We start from the raw sequence: 12,017 nt of genomic DNA on the forward strand, positions 1-12,017 counted from the left end.
AACTTTGGGAAAGTAAAAAAATAAAATATTGTTCTCTGATTTCAACTTAGACCAGTACAACGAAGATGGTTTTAATACTTTCTTCATTGCATTACTTTCTTTTCTGTATTTAGTGAAGCAGATTCTGCTGTTTTACACCAGTGTAAACTTGGTGAAATTATTTCTGATTATGCTAGGATAAGAATACTGATATGGCCTATTCTGTTGAGCTGCATTTGGGGATCTCCATAACTATGCATTCAGCAGATGCATCTCTCTCCCCTTTTCAGAATTTTTACAATTTAAAATAAAATTTAAAAAATAAGGTATCATAACTTTTTTTCTCCTATGCCAATACACTCCAAATGAATCTCTCTTTTTGCCTAGGATGTTGGTTCTTTCTGTTGTGCTACTTCCAATAAACCCCAGCTGCCTTACAGACTTTTGCACCCTAGGGATTCTGGCCATACTGAAATTAGTTTCAGCCATGCAGGGGTTTTCACAAAAATACTGGCTCCTCCTTCCCCTCTCAGTGACTTGTTTCTCTCCCTGTGCTGACGCAATTGCTTATGAGGCTAAACTATAGATTGGTTGAGGGGATTGATTTACATTTAGAAAAAAAAAAAAAAAAAAATAGATGATGATAGTGCCTGATGACAGTGGAACTTTTCAAGCCAGTTTTGCCACTGAAGCCCTTTTATCATCAAACCACAGTCGTGATAAGAACTGCATCAAAGATTTTCAAATGTAAACAGTAAGTCCAGAGGGCTTTAGGGAGGAAAAGAAACCAAACCTTTAGTTAAATATTCCCAAAAGGCTGTTAAAAATGCCAGAAACTTTGAACATAGAAGTTCTTATGTTAAGCCATTTTCTCTGTTTATTTAGAGTGTCCAAAACTTGAAGTAGCCTAGAATAACAGATATGAACAGCAGCTTGTGAGAGTGACTGAGTCACAGTGACAAGAGCACGCTGGATCTGTAACACAGTGTGCCTCTCAGCTCTGCTTAGAGATTGCATTCTGCTCCTCCCCTTTGAAGTCCATCAGAAATGGATTTTCAGAGGTAAAAGAAAAAGTGGTGACAAACAATTTCAATTTAATTACTACTAGATGTGCTTTAACAATAAAAATGTCATAAATTGTGTTACATCTAGTAGAAGTAAACTTTTAATAGTGTACTAAAAAGAGAAAATCAATCAGAGCACATATAAAAAATATGCCCGAGGTGGATGTGAGGGCATGACCACTAACATTGTTTAGTTTTCAAGTTATAAATCAAATAGTTATAAAAATATATTTCTATTATATGTAGTCTGCAATATCACTAATACCAATAATTTATTTGTTCAAAAAGGAGTTAATATTTTGGTGTGGTCTCTATCATTCAAGCCAATGTGAATGCATCAGTTTTTAAAACTTCCAATCAAATCCCAGTACAAATAAGTTGTTTTAAAAGTAGTATTGATAAACTAGGAGATGAAAAGTGTTAGTCTTATTCGCAGAAGAATATTTTAAGTGCCTAAGGTTCACATCCACATCGTACTTGATCCTTAAGTACTGAGTTCTCATTAGATAAAAAGTGTTATTTATTACAGTACTAGCAAAAAATCAGCATCCTTAGAAATGGAATTAAACTAGGAAATTAAACTGGGATTTAAAAAAAAATATATCAAAAAGTTGCCCTCTGGAGGATATCTTAGACATCAAAATGAGTTATATAGTGCTGGTAGATAACTCTGGTAGAAGGTAAAGGTATTAGACTTTGTTTACAGAATTAGAACTTTTACGTAATTTCTCTAAATTATGGCCAAAAAGTGGGAAAGAAAAAAAAAAAAAAAAAAAAAGAGAGAGAGAGAATACTCTTCACTGCTGAGACTAAAGTTATTTTTCTTTGTCAAAAGAGCTCATCATTCTCGATTTAATTTAGTCTTGAAATTGTAAACCCATTTTACTATCTATTGCAATTCAGTTGCCAGGGTTAGAATTAATAGTAAAGCCTATGGAAACCTTTATTTAAACATGCAGGTCATGAGTTGTTTTTACTTCATACTGCCCTAATCCTATATTTCAGAAGCTTGGAACAATAATTTCTGAAAGACATCAAGGAAGGAATTTCACTTGGTGCATTACTTTATATATATATATTTTTATTTTTATTTTTATTTCTGTCTCACTGCTCCATTAAGTACTGAAAATCAGTCACAGTAAGAGACAGCTATCGGTGAGATTGTCTCCTGTACTCTTAAAATTTCTCTCCATACTACTCTGTATGTCAGGTAATGTGGTTGCGCAGCCCTTTTTACACTTCCATCTACCTGCTTCTTCTTAAACCTAACACATGACATCAGAAGCCAAGTGTTCAGCAAATATATATTAAAATAGAACAATATGAAGGATTTGAGCCTACAGTCCTTAATGGGGATGTTTAGCTCATCACACTTGTAAATCAGGAGAGGCTATTGTGGGTGTCCAGATCTGTCTGCTTTCCTCCATTGTAGCTAGAGAAGTTATTTTAGATTTTATGACCTAAATTTCTATTTAGTCAACACTAAATTATCCATCTGATAAAACACAAACATGCTTTAGTTAATAGTGTCAGGCTCCATATAACATTTGTAGAGTTTAGTTATTGGAAAGGCAAGTTATTTTCATTTTATAGCCATTTCACTGGATATAGTCACCTAGATATAATTGGAATGCTGGCACTTTACATTTTACACTTGTTTTTAATACCCATTGATATAAGGTGTAAATGATATTGGTGTATGTCATGACTGGAGAATCACAAAATCACAGAATGGTTGATGTTGAAAGAGACCTCTGGAGGTCATCTGGTCCAATTCGTCTGCTCAGGAAGGGCTACCTATAGCCACTTGCCCAGAGTATCTCCAAAGAGGGAGACTCTCCCTAGGACAATCTCCCTGGGCAACCTGTGCCAGTGCTCAGTTACACTCACAGCCAAGTGTTTCCTGATGTTCAGACAAGCCCTTCTGTGTTCCAGTTTGTGCCCACCACCAAGAAGAGCCTGACTTTATTCCCTTTGCACTCCCCATTCAGGTATTTATAGACATGGATAAGATGCCCCTGAGCCTCATCTTCTCCATGTTAAGCAATCCCAGTTCTCTCATCCTTTCCTCAAACAAGAGATGTCCCAGTCTTAATCACTTTAGTAACCATTCACTGGACTCTCTTGTAGCACTCTCTCTTACAGCCAGAGGCCAGAACTGGACAGAGTAAATCAGAACACTTTCAACAAATTATATACTACAAGTAAAATATTTAAATTGCAATAAAATTCAATAATATATACACATATATATATTTAAAAGTAAAGCACAAGGTTTTGAAAATATTATGGCCAGTGGGGGAAAGGGAGGATAACATGAATAAGAAACAAAACTGAAGTGAATAAAAAATTTTCATCCCAGCTCTTGATTTAAACATAGTCTTTTATGCAGTTCTGCTAGATTGTTTGCAAAATTACAAAATGGAATTCATGGTTTTTTTTTTGTTTGTTTTTGTTTTTGTTTTTTGTTTTTTTTTTTTTTCGTGATCAAGAAGTTACAGATAACTTGAAAAGGTTTTTTTGTTTGTTTGTTTTTTGGAAGTTCACTTCATGGCAAATTTTGAAATCTTTCTTAGCCTTCATTTAAGAAAACCAATGTGCAAGACATTTCCACATTTCCTAAAAGTTACTATTCCAATTCTATTTTGTTTCCTTTTGCAACACATTGCAAGTTTGATGCATTGTTTTAGCACTTTTATATGCTGGACAGTGTTCTGAGTCCAAATTATCTTTCACAGTCTTTTATTTGAAGAGTATGTAAACTGCACGTTTATATATGTAAAGCACTATGTATTTTATTACTTTGCAAATGTAATTAGTATAAGTAAAGCTGTGTCTACATATACATACACATTCTTCAAGAATCAAAGACAATATGTATTTTTCCTCTACATGCACCTTTTTGTACAGGTACAAAATATAATAAAAATTATGATATTGCTGGTTACTGCCATTACTCTCTTGACTATCAATCCAAATTCCCTGTAAAGTGAGCAGACTCAACTGTAATAAAAATCAATTAGATATTGGGAATGAATGAAATGAAGGAAAGCAACACTCAGTTGAATCAGCTTCAGTTTGTTACCCTGGAGGTGGCACAAGTTGATATAATTTTAAATGTGATTCATGCTGTTTAGACAGATGATATAAATATCTCAGGAAGACAGAGATAAATTAGTTTTATCAATCAAAACAGTCTAGAGTCAAGGTTTCTGTTAATAATTCAATGGTTCCATGAAAGATTCCTTACTTATTTTTAACCAAATGGTTTCTCATTTTTTGAAGAACAAAAATAATCAACTATTAAGTAGGAAGATCTTTTAATAGGCAGAGTGAGTATTCTTTGGCTTCTCCAGAAGAATGCTTTTCAGTAGCTTACCTTCCCAGCATAGAATTTTGTGCAGATATTCCACATAAACAAAATTATACCTGAGATATGAACAATTCCTTTCCATGAAATAACTTGCAGAGAAGGAAAAGAAGAAAAAAAGAAAAAAGAAAAAAAAAAAGCACACACACAAAAAAGCCTAATATCTTCAGCTATGTAGACACTAAAACTTGTAGACACTAAAAACTACATTCCTGTGGGAAAAAAAGATTACAAACCCAGCAGGTTCACATTTGCATTACTATACTCAAGAGCTGAAATAACCAAGTTAAATAAACCCCGTTTCCTGCGTCTGAGCTGATTTGGTGTGTGCTCTGGGTTCCCTGCGGAATGGCAGATCGGCCAGTGCCAGCTGGCCCAGATACCCTTCACTGTCTCCTTCCACTGTCTGTGGCTACACATGACCTTTTGTCTTCATGAGCCCAAAGAAGGCTAATACAAATTGGACTGAAGTAGAATTCCCGAGATTAAACATTGAGATAAAATGAAGCAGTTGATCCATGAGATTAAACAGTTGATATTTGGCTTCAAACCCTCAAAAAAAAAAAAAAAAAAAAAAAAAAAAAGATATATATATAACACATATTTATCTATTTTTTTATATATAGATGCTATTGTGTTTCTTTTTTTTAAAAAAAAAAAAACACACACACACAAAATTATTGACAATTGTGCCTCCAAAGGCCTGCCCAGCAGCTACTTGACTTAAACCAAACCATCAAAGGACTTCTAGACTCCCACATGCATGAAAAAGGAACCTGTGAGCGTTTCCACAGTTCCACCTGTTCATATGCCTGCCAGCAAGCTTGGAAAGTTTAGAGGCCATGTTTCCACCAGAGGTCTCAAGCTTTCCAGCTGTAGATCTTTCTCCCAAAAGAGAGAGAAAGGACCACTGATGTTCCAGCCTCGGAGATCTGCTTCCCACCCCAAAATCACTTGAAGCATTAAGCATATTCTCTGATCAAACATCAGTGACCATGCATAACTCTCCCAGCAATGTTTTTATCACCTTCAGCAGTTCTACTGGCCTCAGTAAAGCTGCTCAGGGAGCCCCTCAGGTCCCTGGGGACACCACAAGTCCTTCCTGTTCTTGCCCAAAACACAAGGTGCTTCCTACATACACCCTGTTTCTGCCACAGGAGCCCATTTCAGTCCCTGGGGCTGTCAGGCCCTGCCCCAGTGATGCCACAGCAGAGCCAGTCACCAGCTTCTCACAGCCCTGCACTGCCCAGCCATGGGTCCAGCTGAGCTGTACCCACCAACAGGCCCACATCTTGGCTGGGCTTTAGCCTGTCCCTGTCCCCAGGGAGGCAGTGATGCCCAGAGCTGCCCTTCTCCTGGTGGTGGGACAGGCCTGGCCAGCACAGCACCACAACAGGACCTTGCCTCACACAGGGCTAGCTGTTGGGTTAGCAAAGGAGAGGCATTGACTGAAATTAGTACTTTTCTCTTAAATTGGTAGGCTTTCTCTGATATCAAGCATAGTTGTTTACAGCTAATACTTGGGGGAAAGCAGCAATTTTGGTAATAAACTTCATGGCAAATTGAAATGGCCAAGGTTCCCCTTCTGTTCCCATAACTTGTGTTGGGAAATTGAAGGTGGTGAAGCCTTAGCGGGCGGCTGCCATCAGCCTTTCAGTCTTCTTGTATCCCGCCCCATATATTTGGGTCAGCGGAGGAGAACCACTGGCTGACCAGGTAAGTCATTCTTCAAGGGTTGCTCTTTATTTGCAGGATGATATTTATTCCCTCAGACAATTTATAATTGAATGATAGGAGCACTGCAAAACATTCAAATCCTGCTGGCCTTTCTCAGCTATCTGAAGCAGAGGAGTTGTTTACAGAATGAGTTTAGTGATTTTATTACAATTTAATGCTACACATAACAATAAAAACATATCAAGTGGAAGGCTTTCCTGGTTCTCCAGTCTGTACGAGAGAGAAGGAAGGACTCCTGCAGTGTGCTGAGTTGCTCTCGACAACAGAGATGCAGAAACCGAGAACAGCCTGTTGAAAAAATCAGCTATGTAGCATCAGTGGCCACTTACTGCAGTAAAGTCAAGGTTTCTAAACTGGAGGTACTAGAAGACATTTTCTCAAAAGGGCTGCTTTTAGTTCATCAGTGGGTACCTGAAGGAAAAGTAGCATTAATGTGAAGTTTGTAGCTCACCTTTAAGAGTTTAATTACTAAACTGAGGAGTTAATAAAGGACTATATGGCTAAAATATGTACAGTTAAGTACAAACTGATTTTAAACGTAACCAGCCTATCTAATCACTCAATTTATCTTTTTTTTTCAAACATTTTTTTAGGGGTAAAGTTATGGCATTCATATTGCATATTTAAGATGAATTCAGGTAGTACTGAAGACTAGCACAGGTCAACACCACAAACTTTGCTTAAGGAATGGGTGAGTTGCCTGTAGTACTGTTTGATTTGCTATGTAAGAAGTGTGGCCAGGCTACCATTCAATGTCTGGAGAGGGTGCCACCTGCATGTCCTTGCATTTATCTTAAAAAATATATCATATTGTCATATCAATGTCCTTTTGCTTGACAGCAAAAATGACCCATGATGTTTACCTTTAAAATAATCCTGTAAGAGGTCTAAAGGCCATAATGTTGGTGAACCTCAACACAGACAGAATCCATGCTGCCTACTGTGCCCTGATTAGAGGTCTAGTTGATGCTGCACAGCTTGGGGCTTCTAGCATCTGAAGGAGCTTAAGATTATTTGTGCTATACCCTTTTCCCTCTTGTGTTATCTCTAATAAAAGGTATTTTAACAAATATCTTACAGAGTGCCTTTCTTACTGTGATCCATAATAAACACTAGCACAGGTGTTAAAATTCTCCCTAGAATTCCCCTAAAAATAATTAAAACAAAAAACAAAACAAAACAAAAACAAACAAACAAACAAAAAAACAGATCTACAGTTTGCTGGCTAGCAGCTTGTTAAACAAGCTGGCAATAAACACACCAGTTACATAAATATTCCATGGAACATGTCAGCTGGGTAAGACAATTCCACAGAGTACAAGAATGAGCCTTAGATATTAGTCAGAGTGTGGTAAACCTAATGCTGAAAAGGTCAAAATGACAAACCTGGCATGATCTGTATATGAGCTGCATACAGGAGAACCTATGCTTAATTCAAGCCAACTCACTGCACAAAGCATATTCAATGATTGTATAGTCACCATCGAGTCAGGAACTAATAAATTTATGCTACATCTCCTTTGCATGGTGAACTGCTGGGGAGAATAGAGGACACATAGTCATACAACAAACACAGGCTTCTGACAATGACTATGTATAAGTGAAATTTAGCAGTATCATGAAGAGTTATCATTACTCAGTAACTGTTTTTGAGGAATGACTAACTGGACATTCAAGGACTTTTTTCAAACCAATGATCTCCTGGAAGATATACTTTCATTTTTTGAAGCAAATATATTTAATGTTTTCTAACAATAATAGAATAAATGTTAATATTTGCTATTGAAGTTGTGTATGTGCCTTGCAAAACATCATTTTTCCAAAACTCTTCATGATAAGCATATTAGTGAATTGGAATGGATATTAATTTTATTTAATGATGTTTTTACATATGTAGCAAATTACAGGATATACTTGTACATTCTTCCTACAGCTTTTGTTGAAAAGCTTAGTTTGAAATAAATTCTTTGTGGACATGCTTCACACAGCAGCATCTCAACAAAAAAGCATAAACGAAGTTAATGAGTTCCTCAGATTTAAATCAAAACATATTTTTCAGTCTTTTGGTTAAACCGGAAAGTTCTCTAGTAATTTATGAATCCCTAAGCTGAAATCATAAAGATCATTAACTGACTCCTTTAGACTTGTGTCTGGCTTCTCCCTCTACAAAACAATGCAGATTCACACTTGACATAGAAAATACAAATAGGAAACAACAGTTCAATATCCTGTCACAGCATAGATTTAAATTGTGAAATACCAGCTATTAATCCTTGGAACTGAGTCACTAACCTCTCTAAAACTTTTGTTAGCACATGGGGAGAATTCATGATGGAAGGAAGAGGTGTATAAAACTGCATTATTCATGCATGTACTAGCTTGCAGTAATATTGGAAACAAACAAACAAAAAAAACACCTGAGCATTGCACATAATTTCAATAGTCCATTATTGGGGTGAAACAACAACAACAACACACATAGGTACATTAAAATCTCATTTTAGAAAGTTTTGGAAATATCAGAGCACCTAACAGGGGCACACACCAGTATTCCAGTGAAGGGCATGGGTCAAACGTGAAATATAATTCTGAGCACATTAAGAAATGCCCACCTTTATCCACTCTTTTCAGTACTGCCAAATGTTAAACTTGCTTCTCATTATTTATTTTGGATATACTCTTCTTTCACTCTACTGCTAGGTATTAGGTTTTGCTTCCCTTGCATTTTGAACATTAATCATTTTTTAATAGTGTCTATTTTTTCCCTATGTTTTTAAAAAGGATAAATATCCGAGAACTTTTAACCTGCTCAGAGACCATGGGGTTCTTTTACATTTTTTAGAAAATTCTGAAGTTCAGCAAAATAAGACTGATCCCATTTCCTAGAACATGCCTTCAGTTGAAAGTTTGTTCCTACAGTCTAGCCAAACCACCTGCAGCACCTCCTGTTGTTATCACAGTCTCCAAAGTACAGACTTGCCAATTTGCCAAGTTGGTCACTGGCTCCTTGATGAAACTAAAATAGACATGACTTTCAAAAAATGCTGTATAGTATTTGGGAAATTTTATCCCTAACCTAACAGAGACGGAAGATTAAAATATTTTGCAGTTGTAGTCAATTTTTTAAAAAGGCCAAGTCTGGATCGGTAGCATCCTGACTTCTAAGAATGTTCTAAATCCAATAACTTGATTTGACCAGGAGGGCGCAGCGAATGGAGTAATGGGAGGATCAGTGAAGAGAAGGTAGCAGAAATAAGGTTTTCAAAACAAGATTCTTTAACAAATCCTTGCACCTTCCTTGCAAATAGGAAGAATAGCAGAGAGAAGGAGGGGAGGTGATTAAAACATAAAATTTGACCTTTTTTCCAGTTGTTTATTGGGAGGGGACTACGAAAACACTTTAGATTAGTCTGGGATCTGGGTATTGTTAATTCTTACATGGCCCTTCAATTCCTCCCATGGAAAAGAATTCACAAGAGCTCCTTAGCAAAGTTGAACCTGCATCACCCTAAGCTTGTCTAAATTCAAAGGGAGAGATAGAGGTGGCTCCACTAAGGGGTTAGATTTGATTCACATCTTAAGTAGGCCTACTTATTTTCTGTGGAAGTCTGTCTCTGTTAACCATAACAGGATGTCCGTTATTTTTGCTTTCAGATCCCTAGACATCTTGTAGCAAACATGACACTTTTCAAGAAAATTCATCTATTTTGTCAAATATATGTTTGAACCTGATTTTTTCAGTTGCCTTTTGTGAAAACTTTACATACAGTACGAGTCCCCTTGCACACTTGCACAGCACAATCTGCAAACCTATGTAAGTGTTTCAGCAAGGTTATTGGGTTCCTAACATAAGTGCCTCAGGTTTGGCACTAAAATTGTGTAGGAACTTTCAAATGTTTCAACTTTGCTCAGAACTTTCTTTAAAAGACAACGTCAGAGAAGATAGGGAGAGGAAAACTAATACACTTCTTTTGCAGAGTGGGCACTACTGTATTATTTAGTCTTTACATCAGGTAACTTAACGAAGAGAATAATGAAAAACTACTTGTCCAGAGACACAGGGAGAAAATAACTGGCAGGTGGGAATGGGGCTCCAACAGCTATAGTATGTACAGATTACCATCCTTTTAAACAAAGAGTAATCAGCACAGTATTATACATTTTTAAAATACCAGAGACTGCAATTCATGGCAAACTGACATTAATTCTATTTTTATTCCTTGGTTTGAAATAAATCAGAGAAATCTCTTAAACTAGATTCATAATGGAGAAAAGGTGAACAGATTGCTTTATTTCTTCCTAAAACATTATGTTTCAGATTCCTAGTGTAAAAAACTATTCCTAGGTGTGGGTGGTATAATTGAACTAATCAGCCCCTTTATGTTGTTATTCTCCTTGATGCACATTTAAGTTTAGAGCTAATAAGTAGTGAATTTAGCAAAAAATCCAAACAATTGAATGACATTTTCCATTCCTGAGAAAGTATGAACCATTGGGAAAAGTATATTTCAAAGTTCTAAAGTAATTTTAGGTGAGTCCTGAATTCTTTCCATTTCAGATGCTTACATAGTTCAATTATCATATCATCTTAGCATATCATTATGTTCTACCAGGTGTTTGTGTGGCCACTTACATTCACAGTACCCAAAAATTGTGGGGGGAGAAAATTACCCATGCTTTACAAATTGGGAATTAAATGTGGTGGAAAACATACAACTGTGTTTAGCTAATGTGCTGAAGGTATCCATATAGCAGAATGAGACAAGCTTCGTCTCCACACTCAGTTCATGTCAATCAGTGGTCTTCTCCCTACACCTTGCACTGTGCATTTTCTTTCTTCTTAGAGATCATACAGAATGCATCCTGAGAGGAGAGAAGTAAATAGAAGAGTATGTCCTTCTGAAGTCAAAGACAACGTTCACATTGATTTAAATTTGTCAGGTTTCATTCTCAAGTCTAATCACAGAATCACAAAACTGTAGGGATTGTAAGGGACCTCGAAAGATCATTCTGCTCAAGACATGCAAGTCCTCTCATCAAAAGAAATGATCAAGGGATCTTCAAAACCTCAGTGGTTTTCCTTGAGAACGGAAGGCTATTCTCACAAAAGGGATGTAACTGTTATTAAGAAATATTTTGCATACACAGACAAAAAGACAGATTCTCTGTCAACTTTGGGAAGAGAAGATTACAAATAACTTTGGAGGAAATAGATGGGAAAGGAAGAGCAAAAATCTCTCTCTCAAATTAGAGATTCAGTAAACAAGACTCCTATTGTTCCTCTAAATCTGAGATGAAGATGATGAATATTTTAAAGACAATAGAAAAAAGGAGTCAAACCATTAGTTACAGCACAAACTGTAACCACAAGTTACAAAAAGACCCTGGCCAGTCAGGGAATTAAATGGTTATTAATAGAGTTTTAAAGAGAAGACAAAAAGAAAGAAACTAACTTGAAACAAGAACATAATGGAGTCACAGAAAATAAAATTGCTAAAATAGTACTTTGAAAGATAAAACCAGTTCTAAGTTCCCTTGTTCCACTTTTTGGTAGCATAGCTTTAATTCACAAAGTTTTTCAAATGTTTAACCCTGGCATTTTTCATACTCTGTGGAAAATCATTTATCACAGAAATTAATAATGTCTGCTTATTAGGGATATATTACTTGTTCTAGGAAGTAGATCAATTTGAAAGATAGATTAGACAAGGTCAACAAATTCACGTCAACATTCTGAAACTTATGAATATAGATAAGTGTAAGACCAACAAGGATGGCACAGACCAACAAAAGTGAACGACAGATCAACACAACTATTTTGCAGAGGGTACTTGAAATACTGAAAGCTGAGAAGATCATATTTTTCC

At 36.2% G+C, this 12,017-nt stretch overlaps 1 protein-coding gene across 1 annotated transcript in view; it reads right to left on the reverse strand.

Moving 5' to 3' along the window:
- The window catches only part of ITGBL1 (integrin subunit beta like 1), a 147,663-nt gene that overhangs the window by 94,085 nt on the left and 41,561 nt on the right, over nt 1-12,017 (reverse strand). The gene's annotated exons all lie outside the window — the stretch shown is intronic.

Source organism: Aythya fuligula, chromosome 1, assembly GCF_009819795.1.
Source record: "Aythya fuligula isolate bAytFul2 chromosome 1, bAytFul2.pri, whole genome shotgun sequence".
Classification (NCBI taxonomy): domain Eukaryota; kingdom Metazoa; phylum Chordata; class Aves; order Anseriformes; family Anatidae; genus Aythya; species Aythya fuligula.